We start from the raw sequence: 10,112 nt of genomic DNA, 5'->3' as shown, positions 1-10,112 counted from the left end.
TGAATTGACCAAGAATTCACCCAGATCTGCGCTTGGGCCAAGTCTAGAAAGCACAAGTCGAAGCGGTTTTCTGCTTGTCTCAACTGCCCTTCATCAATAAATCGGAGCAAACATCAACCCAACCCAACTGATGTGTGCTCTGATCCAGCAGTAAAGTTCGGGTTTCCCCGGGGGAAAGTGTCAAAGGCAAATGCGGACGAGCTCAAAGACAGCGAAATCTCCCACCGTTTAGTTTTTCTTCTCCTCGGATAAAACGAATCATTGAAGAGGCAGCCAAATGGCTGATCTTTGCTTCCCCTTCCTCCCTTCTAAGGATGCCCAACGCTTGTCTCCAGCGGAGCTCTACTCAGAAGGAACCTGCCGAAATGTAACGGATCCGACCCGTTTTATTTTGGGGGGTGTTGACTCTGAATATGACCAGCGCTGGATACGAGCCCGTGCATCTAGTTGGAAAAAAAAGTTATTGCTCCCCTTTAACGCGATCTCTTAGGAGACATCCTGTTTAAGAAACGGGAGCGTTTATCTTTTCTTCTCCCTGCGTTTTTTTCTTACCCCAAAATTTAGCACCAATAAATGTGGGTGGGTGGGTGGAAAACAGGCTTGTGAGATTGCAGCTCTGAGCTCCCTGTGTAACCCACATTCCAGGCGGCTCCTGAATGGCGGGACGTCAGATGCAATGCTAAAAGCCGCTCACGGCTGCTACTGCCTCCTCTAAGATGCCCATAGCTCTGGCAGGAGCTATGGGGCTCTTCTTCCCCCTAACCCTCCTCCCTGCCCCATTGCCACCTCTCCTTCCTCTTTCCAGTGTACAAAGGGTCCAGCGGTCAAGGTTTCTTGGTTGACCAGTTGCTGTGACCCAAACTCCCTCAAGGGACAGGCAGCGGCAACAGAACAGGTATCTATCTATCTGAACCCATCAACCCAGGAATGGCAGGAGTTTGGATCACAGCCCCAAACGTTTGCCATACTTTAAAGAACTAGCGAAAGCTCTCTGATGTCACGAAGTCCGTTGCGGCGAATATTGTTCTGATTATTTTCGCGGGGAGAGATCTGCCTGTTCAGAAAAAAGCACACCTGTAGCATTTCGGAACAGATGCTCAAACCGCTTTTCCGAAGCAAGGGAGGAGACGCAATCTCGCCTCCTCCCTGAGCAGCTAGATTTCCAAAGGCGGGGAGCTGTTTTCTTTTTCCTTGCACCAGGCCTCCGGAACCTGTGGCCCTCTCTGGGGAGAGGCTGCGGGACTCCAGTTCCCAACAGCCCCATAGAGAATGTAATCCAGAGACATCTGTTGGAACACAAATTCCCTGTTCCCGCTTTGCACAGCGATTTCTCCCTTCTGAAGTGCTACGGTCTGGCGCACGACTATTATTGTGTGCTTTTTCCAAACGTGTAGATCAGCTCTGTCTGGAAACATATGCAATGTCAAATCTGTTTTCCTCTTACCTGCTGCACCCCATCCCAAAAAAGCATTTTGTGTGAACTGAAAATAAAGAGGATACCACAATGTGATTCTGTTGTCAAGTACTTCTTCGCAGCCAACTGGGGAGCGTTGTAGGAAAAAAATTGCGCTTAGCAATGGATTCAGGGTCCCCTAAGTCTGTTATCAGGGACACGGGTGGCGCTGTGGGTTAAACCACAGAGCCTAGGGCTTGCCGATCAGAAGGTTGGCGGCTCGAATCCCTGTGACGGGGTGAGCTCCCATTGCTCATTCCCTGCTCCTGCCAACCTAGCAGTTTGAAAGCACGCCAAGGTGCAAGTAGATAAATAGGTACCACTTCGGCGGGAAGGTAAACAGCGTTTCCGTGCGCTGCTCTGGTTTGCCAGAAGTGGCTTAGTCCTGCTGGCCACATGACCCGGAAGCTGTCTGCAGAAAAACGCAGGCTCCCTCAGCCTATAGAGCGAGATGAGCGCACAACCCCAGAGTCGGTCACGAGTGGACCTAATGGTCAGGTTCCCTTTACCTTTTTAAGTCTGTTCTCGGGACGCGGGTGGCGCTGTGGGTTAAACCACAGAGCCTAGGACTTGCCGATCAGAAGGTCGAATTCCCGGGATGGGGTGAGCTCCCTTTGCTCGGTCTCTGCTCCTGCCCACCTAGCAGTTTGAAAGCATGCCAGTGCAAGTAGATAAATAGGTACCACTGCAGCGGGAAGGTAAATGGCGTTTCTGTGTATTGCTCTGGTTCGCCAGAAGTGGCTCAGTTATGCTGGCCACATGATCCGGAAAAACGCCAGCTCCCTCGGCCTATAGAGCTATCTTCCAGGGGCCACACATCCCAGTAGTCAGTGCCGGCCCACCCAAGAGGTGAGGCGAGGTGACTGCCTCAGGCGGCAGGATGCATGGGGCAGAAGATCTGGCCTCCAAGGCGTGCTTTGCCCACTGTTGCTGGAGGTTGGATCTGGAGTGTCTGGAGCAACCCAGTCAGATGGGCAGGGAACAAAAATAAAAATATGATGATGGAATCGGATGTCCCTATTTTCATTGCAAAAAGGTTGGAGGATATTCTGTAGCTGTGCTTTGTGTTCCATTCCCAAGAAATGAAGATTAACTCATGTCAGGTGCTGTCCTGCAGGTCTAAACCAGGCATAGGCAAATTTGGCCCTCCAGATGTTTTGGGACTACAGTTCCCATCATCCCTGACCACTGGTCCTGTTACCTAGGGATCATGGGAGTTGTAGGCCAAAAACATCTGGAGGGCCGAGTTTGCCTATGCCTGGTTTAAACCAACAGCCCCAGCTGTTTCATCCAATATCAAGAAGATTGGATGAAATTTAAAGACTATTTGAATAAATATTGTAATATTAAAGATTTGTAACCACTTGAAAGAACTAATTAGGCCTAGGATTAAATTGGGATTAAATAAATATATAAGAAAAAGTATGATAAGAAAAGTTAGGAAATTTGATTATGACTGGAATATTGTTATATGGAATAATGATATTGGAAACTGCTACATTTAATTACATGGAAATTCAGTTGGAAGAGATTAGAGGAAGTCAAGCAATATGTTTATGAAGTTGGATTTTAATTAATTAACGAAGTCTTATTGTATGTGGTGGTATATGTGAGGTTTGAAATACTTTATTTCTTTTCTTTTTTCTTTTTCTTTTATTATTGTTTTTTCTTTTTCTGTTTGTTAAAAGTTGTGTTTTTGTATGAAATTTAATAAACATTATTGGGGGGAAAATAAAAATAAACCAACAGCCCCAGCTGGGCCTTGTGTCTAGTTTTGCCCATTTCCTTCCACTACCCCCCTTCCCCCGCTTTCCCTCCCTCCCGAAATATTTCATTCAGACTGTAACCAAGCCCCACGGAGCGCCGCGGCCGTTCCTTGTACTCGCGCCAGCAGCCATAAAATTCATCGCCCAGGTGAGGAAATCAAGGAGGACGGACTTCACAGCCATCTGCCTTCTTGCAGCGTGAGAATTCCCTTCCAAGAATATCTGCGGACAATGAGATTACTCTGGCAAGTTGGGGGGGGGGGGCGGTGAGGAAGGAAAGATGGGACCACATGTATTTATCGCCATGGCAACACCCAAGTCGGAGGTATCTGTTGACCACAAAGCACCTCCAAGCATCGTTCAGAAGTAACCAGATCTCTTGACGGGTTGGCGGATGGGGAAATTCTTCCTAAGGAAGAAAATTTGAGTGGAAAGGGGGGTGGGAGGGATGGAATAGGATTCGACCCCTCATCCTCCCCATTCCCCTTTTTAATTTTAGGATCGCCACCCCCCTCCGTGATGATTGAGTTCAAACCGGCTTTCTCTAACAGGAAATTGCTCTGTTAAAAATGAAGACAAAGTGTTTGTGGGATCGGGAGTCAATTTAAATGCAGTCTTCTTGCATGGGGTTTTCAGGTGGATTAATGCAACGATGTGACGGGTCAACAGACTTATGGGTCAAGGGGCAGAAAACATGTCTGACTGGTCAATCCCACGAGCCAGAAAAATGTAGGTTTTTGGCTGCTGAAACCAGCCTGCAATACAGTGACCTGAATCAATCAATTCAGGGTTTGGTCAACAAAAGCGTAGTGAGAACCCTGCAATGTTCAGAACGTGGCGCCCGAGTTTGCTTGCTTTCCTCTTCCCTCTCCAATCCTTTTTCCTTTTGTGCTGTACCATTTTTATTTTATTTTTTGGTAAGCCTGAAAGGTAGGGACTGTGTTGTTTTCCCGACAGGCTAGCTGTTCTGCAGATGCTTTCTGGCGGAAGATAAAACACGGCGGCCGAGCGAAGAAATAAAGGAATGCATGAATGAAGACTTGGCTGGTGTTATTCGGACGGCCATCTGCCATGCATGCTTCAGTTGAGATTCCTGCATTGCAGGGGGTTGGACTAGATGGCTCTGGGGACCCCTTCCAGGTCTATGATTCCGCAATTCTATTTTGAGCCGTATGGCTGACGCTGAAAACCGTTTAGGCCAGTTTAGAGCCAGGAATCGCTGGAGAAGGGGTGGAGACTGGCTGCCGTTGCAACCCCTCTCCCCTGACTTCAATGATGACAAAACCAAATACAGTGGTACCTCGGGTTAAGTACTTAATTCATCCCAGAGGTCCGTTCTTAACCTGAAACTGTTCTTAACCTGAAACACCACTTTAGCTAATGGGGCCTCCTGCTGCTGCCGCGCCGCCGGAGCACAATTTCTGTTCTCATCCTGAAGCAAAGTTCTTTACCTGAAGCACTATTTCTGGGTTAGCGGAGTCTGTAACCTGAAGCGTATGTAACCTGAAACGTATGTAACCCGAGGTACCACTGTACAGTGAGGGAAATAAGTATTCGCTCCCCTGCTAAATTTGCCCGTTTGCCCTCTGACGAAGAAATGACCAGTCCGTAATTTAAATGGTAGGTTTATTGTAGCTGTGAGAGACAGAATCTCTGACTTTCGTCTTCTGGGTTTCTGGGGTTTTTTTCCTGTTGTTATTCTGTCTCTCACAGCTACAATAAACGGCCTCGGTCCAGTATACCTGAAGGAGCGTCTCCACCTCCATTGTTCAGCCCAGACACTGAAATCAAGCTCCGAGGGACTTCTGGCAGTTCCCTCACTGCGAGAAGGCAAGTTACAGGGAACCAGGCAGAGGGTCTTCTCGGTGGTGGTGCCCGCCCTGTGGAATGCCCTCCCACCAGATGTCAAAGAGAAAAATAACTACCAGACTTTTAGAAGACATCTGAAGGCAGCCCTGTTCAGGGAAGCTTTTAATGTTTAATAGGTTGTTGTATTTTAGTGTTTTGTTTGAAGCCGCCCAGAGTGGCTGGGGAAACCCAGCCAGATGGGCGGGGTATAAATAAATAAATTATTATTATTATTATTATTATTATTATTATTATTATTATTATTATATTACCATTACAGTGGTACCTCGGGTTACATACGCTTCAGGTTACAGACTCCACTAACCCAGAAATAGTGCTTCAGGTTAAGAACTTTGCTTCAGGATGAGAACACAAATCATGCTCCGGTGGCAGCGGGAGGCCCCATTAGCTAAAGTGGTGCTTCAGGTTAAGAACAGTTTCAGGTTAAGTACGGACCTCTGGAACGAATTAAGTACTTAACCCGAGGTACCACTGTAAAATTATGGACTGGTCATTTCTTTGTCAGAGGGCAAATGGGCAAATTAAGCAGGGAATCAAATACTCCCCCCCCTCACTGTAAATATAAATGTACCCTTCCCCACAAATCATGTCCCAACCGCCGTGCAGAGATGCGAGAGCATTACCTCGGCGCTTCAGATTTCAAACCTCACGCTGTGAATTTGTACACGACCTCCCCCGTTATTTTTTTATTCTTTTGCAAAAAAGGGGGTGTTAATCGGCTTCGGGCTCCCGGCAACCCCTGCCCACCCCACCCTCCCGGCACTGTAAATCTACAACCTTGCTTTAAGGAAGAGACGGAGCATAATTGCTTCTTACTTCAGACCAGGAAACAGAATACTCAGAGGGGGGGGGGGCGTTGTTTGAAAAATTGTGAACGAAACTTGTAACGTATCCCCGGGGGGCAGGCTGCCTTGAGTCCGGAGTGATGAGACCCTACTCCTCCCCACCCACCCCATCATTTCCCGATGACCACAAGGGATCTATAAATAATGCAAAGCAGCTGACAAGCACACCCCCCCCCCACAAAAAATCTGGAACTCGTTACCGACTCAGAACGTGCAGACTTTTTCTCAGAGTCGTCCCATTGAGCAAAGGGCTGAGAAATATACTTTTGGATCCTTCCTCTCCACTCTAATCTGTCAAGATCAGAATCTGGGGGTCTCCGCAAGTCTATTAACTTGTGTTTTAGTCAGATTAATTTATGATTTAGGCTGCAGATGTTTGCAGATGAGCAAAAGGAAGAGGCTGGAAGTGGGGGGGGGGAGAGATGGGTTTCGCTTCCAGGCAATGGAATATTTTTTTTTACCTCCCAGCTTGGGTGGGAGGCCTTACATTCCTTGGGGGGCAGCTTCCCAGGGGCTGCGTGGTGGTGGGGGGGCAAGGCCCCTGGTGAAAATGGGCAGAGCTACGGGCGTGACTGAATAGCGGGCAAAGTGAGACCTGAGAAAGCCGAAGAGTTCACGCAACCTCCAGGCACGGAGGACGTAACATTGCAAGAAACGATTATCGCAGTTCGGAGACAGATTCCAAGCAGACGGCGGCTCTCAAAGTGGGGGCGGAGCCACACTGTTGAGGGGTGTGGCTTGAGGAGAGGAGGCGTGGCATGGCCAGAGTCCTTTCCAAAAGAATTTTTAGCTTTTTTACTCAAAACCTGACATTATTCATTTCACTTTCAGCATAATACAGTGGTACCTCGGGTTAAGAACTTAATTCATTCTGGAGGTCCGTTCTTAACCTGAAACTGTTCTTAACCTGAGGTACCACTTTAGCTAATGGGGCCTCCTGCTGCCGCCGCTGCACAATTTCTGTTTTCTTCCTGAAGCAAAGTTCTTAACCTGCGGTACTATTTCTGGGTTAGCGGAGTCTGTAACCTGAAGCGTCTGTAACCTGAAGTGTCTGTAACCCGAGTTACCACTGTAATCCCTTACGTTTTGATTTCCCATCCTTGTGTCTGTGAGCCAGAGAACCTGCAAAGGAATAACAGAAAGCGCTGTTGAGAATGTGCAAAAGGTAAAGGTAAAGGACCCCTGGACGGTTAAGTCCAGTCAAAGGCGACTATGGGGTTGTGGCGCTCATCTCGCTTTCAGGCTGAGGGAGCCAGCATTTGTCCGCAGACAGATTTCCGGGTCATGTGGCCAGCAGGACTAAACCGCTTCTGGCACAACGGGACACCGTGACGGAAACCAGAGCACACAGAAACGCTGTTTACTTTCCCGCCAGAGCGGTACCTATTTATCTACTTGCACTTTGACGTGCTTTCGAACTGCTAGGTTGGCCGGAGCTGGGACTGATCAACGGGAGCTCACCCCGTCGTGGGGATTCGAACCGCCGACCTTTTTAATCGGCTATGGGAAAACCATAGCTTTAACTATACGGATCTTTGTTGGCAAGGTGATGTCTCTGCTTTTTAAGATGCTGCCTAGGTTTGTCTTATCACTACCCGAAGGAGTCTCAAAGCGGCTAACCTTCTCCTTCCCCTTCCTCCCTGACAACAAACACTCTGTGAGGTGAGTGGGGCTGAGAGACTTCAGAGAAGTGTGACTGGCCCAAGGTCACCCAGCAGCTGCATGTGGAGGAGCGGGGAAGCGAACCCAGTTCCCCAGATTACGAGTCCACCGCTCTTAACCACTACACCACACTGAATAAATACAGCTAATCAACTTCTCTCTTTTATATATATATATACATTTTTATTGGTTTTTTTAACATATCATTTCCAACAGTCACATAACATAACTTTTCATCTTATGCAATATTTTAGACTTTCATCAACACCTCTGATGATTTTTCGTTCTTTATCACTTATTCTGCATTTCTTAATTTCACTATAACTCTTAATTGTCATTAACTAATAATTCTCCTCATAGTCTTTCTTGCAATATTTCATATAATCCTCCTTACAAAACTTCTTGCAGTCCTACTGGCGTGATCTGTTCGTTACGATTACTTTCCAAATAGTTTGTATATTTACTCCAGTCTTCTAAGAATCTCTAGTCCCGCAGGTTTCAAATCCTTCCTGTTAATTTGTCAAGTTCTGCATAGTCCATCCATTTCATCCTCCATTCTTCTTTCGTCGGTAATTCTTCTTGCTTCCATTTTTGTGCCAATAATATTCTCGCTGCCACAGCTAGTTAACTTCTGAGCCTTGCATGCAAGGGCACCAACTTGCCCCCCCGCCCATTGCAGGGGGGCGGAGGAGGAGCAGGGCCATGGGATTTGGGGGGTCCAGCCCCCTCCTTGTAAATTTTGGGGGTGCTGAAGACCCCTCAAACCCCCCACCTGGCGTGCTTACCTGCCTGCATCTCACATACAATCCAGGGGACTGGGGGTTGGGGGGGGTGTGAAAACTGAATTTCTGGTTGTTGCTTGTCTGTGTCCCGACGTGTCCATGTTTTGAAGTCTGCCCTACCGCAGATCCCCATCTCAGAAGGCAGATCTGAGGCCTGCCTGAAATCCTCCTCAGCGCTTTGGGACCCGGGGTCTGGAAAAACCAAAGAGCCTGCGATTCCTTTCGTCTCATTAGAGGATGTGTAAACACACGGGCCAATTTGCCGCGGCTTTAAACAAAAAAGGAGAAAGCAACAACAACCAAAAAATAAAATAAAAGAGCTCGTAGCTTCCCTTCCAAGAGCTCTGCTATTTATGGCGCAATTTTTCCATGCCCAAGTGCCAATGAAAATGAATTTTTCAGACTTCCACGGCCTCTTTTTTATGGTTCGTCATGGAAGAGGGAGCCAAAGGGCAAGAGGGAAGGAGCCCTCGTCCTCCTGCTCTCACTGGTTTTGAAGTCAGACGCAAACGGGTGGGTGGGCACTGGGATTCTACAGCTGCTCTTTGAGACGGGCCGGTTCCCCCGGCTGCGTCTAGGGATGACGGCGGAGGTCTGCTGCCCAGGCCCCACTAAGCTGCCACTAAATCCACTTGACAATATTACTAACAACAGCAACAAGGCAGCCCCCTGAATCTGTGAGGTGCTTAGCTGCTGTGGGGCGGTCCGTCCTCCCCCCGCCTTTTCCCTGCCACGCACGGAGCCCGCCTTGAAAGATGCAGTCAAGAAGATGTATCACCGTTTTCTCAGTTTATGGCGCATTCCTCATCGCTCTCCGATTTCCCGGGGAAGGTGGCATGAGCGCCTGGCCTTGGGGGGAGATTCGGAAAAGGCCGAGAGACCAGCAACAGACCAGCTGCACTGAGAACAGGCAGATCAAGAATTTTCTCAGAGATTCCCCGTCTCCGTGGGTATTCCTGCACGGCCTGTTTTCCCCGTGTTATACGGTTTTCTGCTTGCAGAGTCAGTTACAAAACTAAATACACTGGTACCTTGGGTTAAGAACTTAATTCGTTCTGGAGGTCCGTTCTTAACCTGAAACTGTTTTTAACCTGAGGTACCACTTTAGCTGGGTGGCGCTGTGGGTTAAACCACAGAGCCTAGGACTTGCCGATCAGAAGGTCGGCGGTTCGAATCCCCGCGAGGGGGTGAGCTCCTGTTGCTCAGTCCCTGCTCCTGCCAACCTAGCAGTTCAAAAGCATGTCAAAGTGCAACTAGATAAAGAGGTACCACTCCGGCGGGAAGGTAAATGGCGTTTCCGTGCCCTGCTCTTGCTCGCCAGAAGTGGCTTAGTCCTGCTGGCCACATGACCCGGAAGCTGTACGCCGGCTCCCTCGGACAATAAAGCGAGATGAGCGCCGCAACCCCAGAGTCGGTCACGACTGGACCTAATGGTCAGGGGTCCCTTTACCTTTACCACTTTAGCTAATGGGGCCTCCTGCTGCCGCCGTGCGATTTCTGTTCTCATCCTGAAGCAAAGTTCTTAGCCTGAGGGACTATTTCTGGGTTAGCAGAGTCTGTAACCTGAAGCGTCTGTAACCTGGAGCGTCTGTAACCAGAGGTACCACTGTACAGAATTTTTCTAAAACATGGAACTTGGGAAGGTATAGCACAAATATTGCAGCTAGACTATTGACTGGGAGCAGCTGCCGACACCATATGACACCGGTCTTGAAAGACCTACATTGGCTCCCAG

This window comes from Podarcis pityusensis (assembly GCF_964106645.2).
Source record: "Podarcis pityusensis genome assembly, chromosome: 18".
NCBI classification, from domain to species: Eukaryota; Metazoa; Chordata; class Lepidosauria; order Squamata; family Lacertidae; genus Podarcis; species Podarcis pityusensis.
The sequence above is the reverse complement of the archived record's forward strand: the minus strand, read 5'-3'. Positions refer to the sequence as shown.